Raw genomic sequence first — 14,018 nt, 5'->3', positions numbered from 1 at the left:
AAGATATCGAAAGAATTTCTAGGAATACATCCAACCCTAGAAGCTTACAATGAGAGTACTAAGCAAAGAAAATGTTTAGAAACTCTTCAAAAATTAAACAAGTTACAAATTTGTAACATTTTTTTTATGAGAAGTATTATTACGAATTTTCAAGCTACTTCTACAAATTGCAAAAAGATGATCAGAAACCCTATCTGTCTATCTTTTATGCAAAATTGCCAAAACCTTTTGCACATGTAGCGGAAAAAGACTACATTACGAAATATTGGCAAAATAATCCAGAACTTGGTACTTTAACCATGGATAATTTCCTAAACTTTGACACTTTAGGAAGAAGACATAGATTTGTACAAGACATGTTGGCAAATCTCTATGAAGCCCAAAAACTACAAAAGAAAAGTAGTTAGGCACATAAACAAACATTATGTTGTTCAAACCAGAACAAAAATGTAGGAGCTTATGGTTGTAAAACCACCTCCCATAAGCAACGAAAATATCCTAAAAAATTTCAACAAAAAAAATTTAGGATACAAAAAATTTCTACAACTAGGTATACTCCTAGAAAGAGATACTTTAGAAAGAGAACAAATTCTGGCCCTACCACATCCAGTAAAGGGTCAAATGCATATTTCCCAAAGGGGAAAACCCCAAGCAAATGCAAATGTTGGATATGCCAGAAAGAAGGACATTTTGCTAAAGATTGTCCAAACGATAATAAAACACGGCAGTATAGTACCTACATGATACTAGCCGAAGAAAATAGATTGGAAATCATCCATTATGATGACATCCAGTCAGAAGATGAAGTATATGAACTTCATCGTGAAACTGAGTCTTCCCACCTCGAAAAACTTAGAAAACTTGTCAGACTCTTCAGGCACCTTCTCTGAATGAGTATCCGCATAAACGTAGAGCATGTAGCTTCTGGAAATTCTTATATCACGGTCATGCTTAAGCTACTCGGACATATCAAATTCCATATACACACTCTCATAGATACAGGAAATTCATATTGCCTAGCCAGACAAAATTTACTTCCCTCAAATCTATGGAAACCACTTGAAGTACCCCTTCAAGTAACAGTCGGCTCCGGATAAAATATATCTCTTCCTGCCGAAGCCTGAAACATTCATCTCGACATTGGTGGTGAAAAGTTTATGATCCAAGAACCCCCTAGGAAATGAATGGCTCATGTTCCATGCCCCTGTAGAGCAAACACCAGTCTACTATGAACGTCGATGTTGTACTCGACGCAAAATCGATAATTCTTTTGTATTTTTCTATTCAGTAAAACCCCCTGAAGCCTTTGTCATCTCTGGCAATGGAGACGTCCTCCATCAGGTCTTCAAAAAATGCAGCAAGCGTGGTGATGAGGTTCCTCCCTTAGAATCTCTTCTCCTCGCAGAATCCTGCGAATCAGAAGTTCAATAGCTTCTTGAATCCACTTGTTCTAAGAAACCCTTAGAATGGTGGAATAAACAAAAAGCATATGCCGACCTCTTGATCCTGAAAAAGAACTCCGAGAAAAACCTATGGTTTATAGTCCTTCTGATGTTGAAGAATTCTCAACACAAATAAATGACTTGCTAACTCAAGGTTTAATCCGTGCAAGTTATTCTCCACATACATCTCCTACTTTCCTAGATCGGAATCATGCAGAGATAAAACTTGGAAAAGCTCGAATGGTCATTAACTATAAAAAGGTTAATGAAGCCACAAAAATGGATGGCTACTATCTTCCAAACAAAGGAAGATTAATAGCCGCTATAAGAGGAAAACAATGATTTTCTAAATTTGATTGCAAATCAGGGTTTTGGCAGATTCGTCTAACCGAAAAAGCTATTCCCCTTATTGTATTCAGTTGTCCTTCAGGACATTATGAGTGGCTTGTCATGCCCTTTGGGTTAAAACAAGCACCCAATATCTTTCAAAGAAGAATGGACGACATCCTCAAACCATTCTTTAAATTTTGCTTAGTTTATGTTGATGACATCTTAGTTTTCTCTCAAAACCAAAGATCAACATAAAGAGCAATTATTTAAGGTATTAAATGCCTTAAAAATGCTGGGGTAGCACTCAGCAAAAATAAATCAGAGTTGTTTAAAAACAAGATAGACTTCTTAGGTCTAAACATCTCAAAAGGAGAAATCATCCTCCAAAATCATATTCTGGAAAAACTAGCAGCTTTTCCAAATGAAATTGAAGATGTAAAACAACTTCAACGTTTCTTAGGATGCCTAACATTTGCTGAACAATTCACAAAGAATTTAGCAGAAATTAGGAAACCCTTTCAAAAGAAACTAAAGAAAGACATCAAATGGGAATGGACACCCACTGATAGTCTAGAAGTAATCAGGATCAAACAAATGATGAAACACCTCCCAATGTTAACTCTACCAGATCCAGATGCAAAATTAATTTTAGAAACTGACGCCTCAGATCATACTTGGGCAGCAATCCTAAAATGCAAAATCAATGATTCTGAGAGAATATGCAAATATACATTAGGAACATTTTCATCTGCTGAAACAAACTATCATTCTTATGGATATGGAAACTCCATTACCATTAGACCTTCCTGACATCACCGGATGACTTAAAAACCTAGTATACATTGCAACACCTTGCATTGCACCTAGGAAAAAAGATCCCGAACCTTCGGCTTTTAGGATCGCTTCAAAAGCATCATCCTCTACCGATGATGAAGTTTACACAAAATATAATACTTTTGGTCACCAACCGATTTATTATGTTCAAGAGGAAAAACCTTCCTCTAGTAAATAAAAAGAGCATGGGAATCTGACGAAGTTGCAGAAGAAAATACCAAGAAAATAGACTACTCTGCTAAAGACAAAAAAGGTAGATGATCTTAGTAAATGATTTAGAATGTTTCGCAGTAGTAACCAACATGAAACAGAAACATAAAGGGTACGCGATACCCACATGGAAGATAGCTTTCAAGATAATTTCTGAAACCAAACTACGGTTCACCCGCAAGGACGAGAAAGTTTCTCCTACTCCAAAATATCTTTAGGAGGACAAAGGTATTCGACAAAATACACAAATGTCTATCCATCACATGCTACTAAGGGACACCGAACCATAGATAGAAGCATGAGAAATGCTACAAATATGCATGAATCTTGGGATAAGGATTTCTGCATTCAACTTCTTTACCCACGCTTTATAGGGTAATGTAGCTCATTGGTGGGACAACCTTCCCCAAGACCAAAAATGAGCTAATACCTCAACATCTATAGCCAATATCTTGAAAGGATTGGTGGGTAAGATATCAAAAGAATTTCTAGGAATACATCTAACCCTAGAAGCTTACAATGAGAGTACTAAATGAAGAAAACGTTTAGAAACTCTTTGAAAATTAAACAAGTTACAAATTTGTAACATTTGTTTTTATGAGAAGTATTATTGCGAATTTGCAAGCTACTTCTACAAATTGCAAAAAGATTATCAGAAACCTTATCTTTCCATCTTTTATGCAAAATTGCCAGAACCTTTTGCAAATGTAGCTGAAAAAGACTACATAACCAAATATTGGTGAAATAATCCAGAATATGGTACTTTAATCATAGATAATTTCCTAAACTTTGATACTTTAGGAAGAAGACAAAAGCTTGTACAATACATGTTGGCAAACCTCTGTGAAGCCCAAAAACTACAAAAGAAAAGTAGTAAGACACACAAACAAACATTATGTTGTTCAAACCAGAACAAAAATGTAGGAGCTTATGGTTGTAAAACCACCTCCCATAAGCAAAGAAAATATCCTAAGAAATTTCAACAGAAAAAATTTAGGATACAAAAAATTTCTACAATTACGTATACTCCCAGAAAGAGATACTTTAGAAAAAGAACAAATTTTGGCCCTACCACATTCAGTAAAGGGTCAAATGCATATTTCCCAAAGGGGAAAACTCCAAACAAATGCAAATGCTGGATATGCCAAAAAGAAGGACATTTTGCTAAAGATTGTCCAAACGATAATAAAAAATGGCAGTACAATACTTACATGCTACTTGCCATAGAAAATGGATTGGAAATCATCCATTATGATGACATCCAGTCAGCAGATGAAGTATATGAACTTCATCTCGAAACTGAGTCTTCCTCCTCGAAAAACTCAGAAAATATGTCAGACTCTTCAGGCACCACCTTTGCCTGTTAAATTTCTTATATTCGGTTATGCTTTAGCTTTCCCGATATATAACACTGCAGCAAGCGCGGTGATTTATTCCACTATTGTCGTAGTAAAATTCTCTGCTACTGCATCATGCATTTAATGGAGAACTCATTTATAACCTGATACTCTTACTAGAAGATTTTTCTTGTATTACAGACAGGTAAAAAGGATCCCTTCAGCAGCACACTGACGGACCTAGCAACAACAATTGCCACTTTCACAGTATTGCTCTCAACCCTACAGTCACTCTTCGATAATATTTTAGTTCTCTCTGAACTAGGAGACTTATCTGAGAATTGTGCCCGATACGGGTTAAGTGGAGATCTCCTACAACTCAAGGTTAAGGAATTAACCGAAGAGTTAAAAGAACTCACTAAATGGCATGATATTCCAAGCTCGTCCGAGACTTCTACCGGATCTCCATCGTGAGAAAAGGAAGCCACAACGTCAGCTAATCAGCAAACGGATGACTTTAGTGTTTTAATAAACACAGGTCCCGGGATTTCTACCAGTCATGCCAGGCATGAGAAGGAAATCACAACCCAGTCTTCTTTGAAGATAGAGGAATCAGGGATTTCTACCTACCAGTCTAGAGCTAGAAAAGGAAGTCTTAACAGATCCATCTTTGATGGAAACGGACTTATCTAAAAATGAGAAATCATTCAAGACCAAATTGGTTACCCCTTCTGAGTTTACAAGGTTGCAAAGCCTAAATAAACCAGATAAAACAAGTTTTTAATGAGTTTGAGTTTTTGAAGAAAATTCAACCTTTGAAACTTTTGGACATCATGTCTGAGGAACCCTCGTTACGCCCTCAAAAGGTGGACAATGTTCGTTCAAAGATCGAATCTGATCATACTGTTCAATTCCAAATATGGAATGAGCAAATTGGACAAGGGATGAACACTCCCTTCTTCACAACTGAGTCCAGCAATAGTTGGAATCAAGTAAAACTGAGTCAAAAAATAGACTCGAAATATGCATCTATACTTTATTCATTTGGATTCATAAAGCAGATGGTACTTCACTCCAACAACTTATCGGTTTTGGAGAAAATGCCAAAAGAGCTTATGGAGGCTTGCAAAAGTTTTATCTCCATAACAAAGAGTAAAGGAATTCAAATTAATTTCGTTTCCTATATTGCTAAGATTTTTACTGACAACAAGATGTTTCCAAGCATTTTTGTCGTGACACTTGAAGGCATCAAAGAAGATGATGCTACAAAGGAATATGATCCCAAACATGTTCCAAAATCCAAGCCATGCCTAGAAGCAGTCTGGCCAACCAGGCGTATCCACGGGCTCAAGAACCTGATACATCTCATACAACAGCTGATTCAAAAAAAGAAAAATTTTATCTACAAGACCTTCATCCCACTGAAGATCGTCTCGAAGAGCTATAAAGAGACTCTGACACCTGTCCGGACCAGTCTCAAAGTAACGCTGAAGAAACAAAGGAAAGCTTCTGCAGGATGGCCCATAAACATTTCCAAAAGAACACACCTGTAGATTGTGCACAGAAAGACAGTTGTCCGAATGAACAGTCAGTAACCATTAAGGCCAAAGACAAAATCAAAGTCAGCAAAGTGGCTATAAAAGTCAACAAAGGCAGCTACAAAAGTCATCAAAGGCGGCTACACAAAGTAAGCAATGGTGGCTACAAAAGATTCCTGCACATCAGCATAATGACATCACTACAAGAAAAATCATTTCTACCCCTGCTTTCGGTGCCAAAAGTTAATAATGCAAGGACAAAAATGAAAAGCCAAAAAGATAAAAGTTACCCTTTGTCTTTAAAAACACACCCTTCGTTTAAGGGTAAAAGAGGAAGAAAAGAAAAAATTTCACCTATAAATTCGAGGCTCCTCCAGAGGTTGAGACATCAAAAATGTCAATCAGAGTTTTCTGGATCAAAAAAATACCCCACTCTTTCATTCGAGGAAAAAGAAAAAGGTGATTTCCGGCGAGCATCCTTCAGCAAGTTCCTTAAATAATGGTATGTACAAAACAGCCGTAATGGCTGAGTAGTAAAGAGGGAACCGACCGGTAGCATGGTCGATAACTTCGAATGTTAAGTAGATATGTTGTTTTTATTTTCCTTTTTTAAGATATGTATTTATTTGTTTTTATTTTTGAAATAAATTTTTTATTTCCGCATGTTTGTAATATTTTGATTCGTACAGTGTTTCTTTATACTATTCATCTTCCGCATCTATATATATGAATCTCCATAGTGTTTGTTTTTACTATTCTAAAGTTAATGTTCATTTTCACTGTTCATATTTACTATTCATGTTACTATTCACATTTACTGTTCACTCGTCAAAAGAAATAGTATCGAAATAGTGCCAAATAGGATAGAAGCTAGAAAGTTTGAATTATTCGGCTATGCTCCAAGGTAGAAAATGAAACGGAGCTGTGGTCTACCCTGCTGAAGCAATCATGGAGCCACAATGGTTAACATGCACGGCTTGGGGCCCTCTGGAAACCGTGAGGACCGCATAGACGGATTACCCACGTGGTGGTAAGCCAGCAAGAATAGGGTCAAACCCCGAAGAAGTTCTGAGTAGCAGCAGAAGTCATGTTGGGCCTATTAGATAGCTATTAAAAATAGACACAAACGAGTAAATAGTAGTGATATGGTAGGAAGCAGGAGTAATATGATGGTAAGATGATATGATGTATGAATAGGACCTGAAGAATAGTATTGTGTGAGTCATTTTAGTTGTTTTCTGCTGCCCCTATCCCTGGGAATCTAGTTCCGTTGCCCTCATCCCTAGGTTGTGTTGTGTTTTTAAATTGGTATCAGAGCAATAGTGCATTTGGTACCTTTTCACCCTATGTTCCGCTGTTTAGGCTGTTGTTTAGACTATTTAAAGTCTGTTTGTGTTAAAAAATGGTATCAGAGCAATAGTGCTACCCCATTTCTCACTCCTCAAGGATAATCTATCCAAAAAATAAAGATAAAAAATTAATAGATGATCAGGAGAAATCATGTGCACTAAATAATCTTTTAAAAAAGACATTTATTTTTGTTGGAAGATGGGCCCAAGCCTACACAACCAAGGAAGGCCCACATATCCAAGAGTGTTGGAAGATGGACCTAAGCCCATAAGATATGGACCCACCATGATCACACGAGCACCAGCCATGATCACGTGAGGTAGCATGATGAGTCTTACACAATAAGAAGTCTTACAGAGCTAAAATCATTATGGAAGCAAGTCTCACAGAAGAGTTTCAGTTTAGAGGTTTTTTAGTCATGTTAGTCTTCTATTTATATTGGGTTATTTAATTATGCTAGGACTTATCTTTAAGTGTTAGAGTTTGGGTATATTTGGGACAAAGGTAGTTTAATTGTAATTGGACTCTACGACCTTCATCTATTATAAATAGAGGTTCATGTACTCTGATTACATAAATCAATGAAGTATTTCTCTTTTCTATAAATTCAACAATTTTTATTGGTTCTCCATTGAAACTTAAATGAAGATTCACCAATAGTCTTAACTTAATTTAACAAAATTGCAAATAACCAAATGGAAGAAAGCAACTTAATTAACTAAATAAGATATTTCATAATAGAAGAAAGCAACTTAGACAAAACTCACAAAAAAACGTTTGGGTCAAAAGCATTCTGTTAGAATGGTTGATTAAAGCATATGAGTGCATTCAATTAGTTAGCACAAGAAATGATCACTAAAAGAAGGACATCCCCATTGTTTATGGAATTTTAAAAAAAAGTCTAGAAGTTGGCAATTAAACAAAGTCGAGACTCCTCGGAGCTGGTAAAATTAAAACTACCAAATTCAAAGATACAGTATACACTCAAAATGCAAATACTAGTCCTTCGAAAGCATTTGTGCCAAAAAAAAAAAAAAAAAAAAACTAAAAACCCACATGAAATAATCATCATAATAGTGGGAGCATTATAAGATGACAACAAACCAATGTAGAGAGGACTAGTAACCAGATGATAAACCAAAAGGTAAGAGTAAAAAAAATTTACCTAGACTATTAGCTGCCTTGGCTATGGATAGCAAGAAGTCGGAACGGGAGGAAGGTTGAGGTCATGCATATGGATAGGGATAGAGGAAGCAAGAGCACTGGTGGAAAAGGAATGACGGAACAAAATATTGATTTCTAGGGCAATGACATAAACATGAGATCTCAAGGGCAGGAGAGAAGAGGGAAGAAACTAAGGGAGAGAAGGAAGAGGAACAGAGAGAGGAGTGTATGGATGAATTTGAACCAAGAGGAAGAGGTTTGAATGTTCTACGCCATGCCTTAAGGCTATATTTATAATTGTGTAAAGGTGTTTACAATGACTACAATATCCTTAGGGCTACATGATTCAAATATAAAAATACATAAGAGGAAAAACACCATCTTGGATAATTATAATTTTATGTCATATCTATGGAAGTTCTCCTTATTTATTAGCCATGGCACCCCTACACACATGGGTGTCTCTTAACACTCACCCTCTAGCTGGTGTTTGTAACTTTACTTGCAAATAATCTTGGTAAAAAAATATGTGTGCTTGAAAAAGAAATTTTAATTGTTTTGCTTTGACTCATCTTGTTCTTGTTCACATCTTGTTTGTAATCTTCATCTTGTTCTCATCTTGTCTCCCCCTTACTTGGATATTCTAGCCACATAAAAGTTGATTACCACAACACATGGAATTCTTCATTGTTGGTTACCTCTGTCTTGTACTTCTTCTTCCACTTCTCCCCCTCAAGTTGGGGATCTCTTTGTTCTTTACCAAGAGACCCAACTTGCACAACATAATCGTGAGAGAAGAAAAATCACTCCTAGCAGTTCGATAAAGCTCCATACACCAGTTAAAATGGTCATAGTTTGAAACACACTCCGCTCAATTTCAAAGGTGGAAAAATAGCCCAACTTTAAGGCACAACAAAGAGAATACTCTCTTTCTAAGGGTAGCTCAAATAGAAAAAAACATCTTGGGTGAAGAATAAAAAGACTTGACTCAAGCTAGATGTTGAGCACACTCTTATACTTTTAGGTAGTGGGTCTATAGGCATTGCTCTGAAGTAATTTTAACAAAAAAAATTGAATAAAGTACATTGAGGAATTAACTATGTGAATAAAATGATAGCAGCTCTCATACTTGAAAAGGAAGGAGGCACCCAATGCAGCTCTTCATACTTCTAAGTAAGATAAAGGTGCTTCTAGACCAATCGATGGATAAAAATTGACCATGTTTTACTCAAGAGGGAGATAAAATAAATAATTCCTCTATTAACATGATAATCAAGGAAACTTAGAAAAACCCTAATAAAAAAGTCTTGAGATGAAACATAATAATGGAAACTTTCTAAACATAGATTTCTTATATAAGGCAATTAATTACTTTTTTACACAACTTGATTAATTTTCAAACAAGAGATAATTTTTGGAATGAGAGAGGTTTTAGAACTCTAAGATTTGGAATTTAGAAGGAACAAACAAGACTTTCTAATTTAAAATTTTCAGACTTTTTCAAAAAAGGAAACTAAACTCTATAATGGGAAAGACTTCTCTTAAGGGAACTAATGTAATATGAGATCAAAAAAACTTTTAAGGAAGGAAAGATACTCAAGTTGGTAAAATATTGACTATATTTAAAAAAAAAATAGGAAACTTTATCAACATTAGCAACCCAAAGAGTAAAGCAAAAAATTTGGCTTAAATTCAGATCTTCGCATGCAACAAGATACATGCATGACCATTTATGCTTCCAATGTGGATATCTCTCTCTAGAAAAATCAGATTGAAAACGTTTATTGGGATAGAAAGTAGATTCACCTAGATTTATTTAAGATATTATTCTCAATATAAATCCTCAGTAATGTTTGTACAAACCATTCATGAAGTAGAGGTTTTCTGCTACTATTAGAAATCTTTCTGTTGCTTGACCTTTGCTACTTCAAAAGTTGATTTCTCCTTCTACAAATATTTGATTTCATTGATTCCTTTTGATTTGGTAACTGGATTCAAATATATTACCAAAATTATCTAATTTTCTATAGGAAACATAGGGTAAGGGTGTAAAACATCTAATGAAAAAAAGGATTAGGAAATAAAACAAGGAAAAACGAGAAACTACTCTTTTTACTTTTTTTTTCTTCTTCTTCGTCCCTTTCTTGTCCATCTTCTTCTCCTTTTCCATCTCAAATATTTGCATGATCGGATACCATGTTAATTTCTAGGGCCAATACATAAACACAAGTGATCTCAAGGGAAGGACAGAAGAGAGGAATTCTAGCCCTTGGGAGAGAGGAGTGAAGAAAGCAAGGGAGAGAAGGAAGAGGTGTATGGACAAATTTGAGCCAAGAAGAAGAGACTTGAATGCTCTACCCCATGCCTTGAGAATGACTACAATATTTTTAGGGCTACATGCTTCAAAAGGAAAAAGGCATAAGAGGACATACACCAACTTGCATAATTACAATTCTATGTTATCTTTATGAAAGTTCTCCTTATTTACTAGTCATGCCACCCCTACACACGTGGGTGTCTCTTAACACAAAAGAACAAAGAATGGGAGGAAGAGGTGAAGGCAGATGTGGACGACATTTAATCATTGTGACAAACACCCATGTAGATGGGGACGGAGGAAGCTAAAGCGAGTGTGGAAGAGGAAAGACAAGACGGTAAGGAACGGCGAGGGGTCGAAATTCTCTTTTCATGTAATATTAAAAGAGGACCATTAATTAGTGTTTGCTTGATCGGAGTCTCTGTACTATTTTCTTAAGTTTTGTTACGTCTCACACCTTAATGTCTTTCACACCCAATCATCTCCCTAGATATATATAGTATGGAACAAGAAAGTAGCTCAACAAGATCCTAGGCGGACCATTCAAGCTGATACCGGATTATGCACTAAGTGTCCTATAGACATGAAGTATTTTAACATACTTTTGAGGGATAAGGAAGTATAAGACACAAAAATGCTAGAATGAAGAAAATTATTAATGGCATCATAGAATGTGAGTATGGAAAGGATGGTGATGATAGTGACACTAAGGATGAAAAGGCCTCAAACATGCTACGAGTAATGAGAGAGTCATTGGCAAATGTTCATATGCAAGAAGAGAGGCAAAGAGAACAAGTAGTTATTGATTCCTTGTACATCTAGCCAAGAGGAAAAAGATTTTACTCTTGCAAGATTTAGTAGAGACACAATTAAAGAGGGTCAAAACTATTAATATACTAAGTCTTTAATTGTAAGTGGTTTTTTCAAGTCATCCACGAGGAAAGCCAAATATATAGATGTGTTTGGTGAAGATGAAAATATTCACAAATTAACCAAGTCAAGAACAATTGACCCATTAGTGACTTGAACAAACGAGCCAACTTAATGCCAGATATAATATATTGGAAATGTGGATTGAAGAAAATAATGCACACAATTATCTATGGAATTTTCTACTATAATGCAGTTCCTACTTTGCACAAAATGAGCACTTTATTATAATGACAAATACCATTGCCAAGGCAAGGCAAGATGTGAGGTGGCCTAGCCCACATGGTATTAAGTGTGAAGTAGTCTACACCATGAGATATAAGGGGCCCATTATTGTGTGAGGAAATGAAGAAATTTTAAAGGAGATCTTGCATTATCTAAGGATGATTACCATATATAGGGGTGGGTGTACACTGATGTGTGTTGGTTGGACTGGTCCAACTAGAAAAAGTTTGATCAATTTCCTTGTCAATTCAAAAAAAATGAACAATAAGTATCAAATCAATTAGTGCTAGTGGAAAAGTGAAAGATGCTACTTATTTCAATTTATGGATAAATTTGTTGAAGAAATTGATGCATATAATAATGGGCACACGGTCACAGATAAAGCATCAAATTACAAGCTTGTTGGTAAAATGCTGCAGAGAAGCGATAAACCGTGTACTGGAGTCTATGTGTTACACATTTTATCAATCTAGTAATTGAAGGCATATGAAAATAGAAAGGTCCTCATGAAGCAATCGTGAAGCACACCAAAATTATGAAGTTTATTTATAATCATGGATGATTACTAGATATAATCATCCATAAAAACGAATCTCCTTATTAATCTATAAAACTTTTTTTTTTTTTTTGTTAATCTGATGATGCATTTTGGATCTGATAGTGCAAATATACAATAGGTAGAAAAACAAAAACAAGTTCTGAGTCAAACTTGTGTATAATCTAGATGTAAAAGAAACCTGAGTACATTTACTATTATCCATATGAAAAAGGATGAATCGATTAAAGGAATCACTTAACTGATCTTGTGTTTCTATATCATAACATGAAGTTCAAGATCTTAAATGCAAATTGTTGGCGTGAGCTGTCTGAGCTTCCTTTCAGAAGAAGAAATCTTCCTTAGAATCAAAACGAAAAAGTCTATTAGCGTGATTATCGGAAACGGATTGTTTCCTTACCCTGTGATTTTATTCCTTGATTTTAAGATCTAAATTGATCCTAAAATCAATATGTAAAGTATTATAAATAGCTTCCTAAACGGAGAAATATCATCGAAAAATTCTTTGAAATCCTTTGTTTTCTTACATGGTACCAGAGCAGGAGAATTATCTTCTCTTTTTCGTCACCGAAAGTTGGAGCTAATTGCTCCAGTAGAACTCTGCTTTTTTCTGCAACTCCGTATCCCGGCCATCCCGTATCCAAAAGATCTTCGCCGACGGCCGACGAGGATCACCGAAGACCAAAGACGACCATACCATCAACCTGTTATTGCCGCCGATCACCGTTGTCGCCGAAAGAAGCCGACTTGCAGAACTTTGTTCTCTCTCTGCAATGACGGTTCTGTAACCAAAACCTCGTTGTCGACGGGCGTCGACGATTGCTGACGACCGCCGACAACAGCTGAAGACTGCATCACCGGCCCAACTACCGCTGCCAATCACTGCTGTGGCCGAAGGAAGCCGAAGGACTATTTTTTTTTCTACGATTGCCGATGGTCTCGTAGCCGAAACCTTGTCATCGTCCATCGCCGATGAGCGTCGACGAACACCGATGACCGCACCACCGCCCCATTGTCGCGACTGACCACCACCGTCGTCGAAGGAAGTCGAAGCTCTATTGCCGTTGCCAAAGAAGAAAGGTGATTCTTTTTTAAACTTAGGAATTACTGTTCCTTTATTTTTTGCTAACCGAACCGACCCAGACCGGCAGGTCAACTCTAGTGGGTCCGAACCGCACCCGAACCGGGCCAAACCAGAACCAAAACCGAACCGGACCAGATTTCTTCAAACTGAACCCAGACCGCATCGGACCAAAATCGAACCGAATCGGACCAGAACCGAAATACTTCGAGAATGTGTGGATGCAAACTGATGGACGCCTGACCGCGGTGCAGTGCCGAACCTACCTGAGCGTGGTGGACATGATCGGCCAAATGGCGAAATCAGAGAGGCTGAGAAGCTTCTGTCGAGGTCCAAGTTTCGTTGTTCTTTGTTCAGCCACGGGGGAAGACGACCCACCATTGCTGAAGAAGAAGAAGAAGAAGAATATTGCCGTTAAGCCGAGGTCTGTTTTGCTGAAAATGATGTTGTCGTTGCCGAAGACGATGACATTGCTAAATTCTGTCATTCCTGTTGCTATCGAAAACTTTCCCGTTGTTGTTCCGCTCTGTTCGGAAGCAGGGATCGTCACCGTGGGGAAGAAGGAGAATTACGTTTTCTCGACGATGATTCCGTTTCAGTTTAAGGAATCTTTGGTTGGAAAGTTGTTGTTGCCGAAGTTGCCATTGCCGAAGAAGTCGGGAAGAAGCACTGTTTCCTAATTAAAGATTGTCCTAAGTTAAGAA

Source organism: Aristolochia californica, unplaced genomic scaffold (genome assembly GCF_029961685.1).
Source record: "Aristolochia californica isolate CCGP_79_NKW_82.1479 unplaced genomic scaffold, dmAriCali1.0.hap1 SCAF_6, whole genome shotgun sequence".
Taxonomy (NCBI): domain Eukaryota; kingdom Viridiplantae; phylum Streptophyta; class Magnoliopsida; order Piperales; family Aristolochiaceae; genus Aristolochia; species Aristolochia californica.
Note: the sequence above shows the minus strand (reverse complement) of the source record.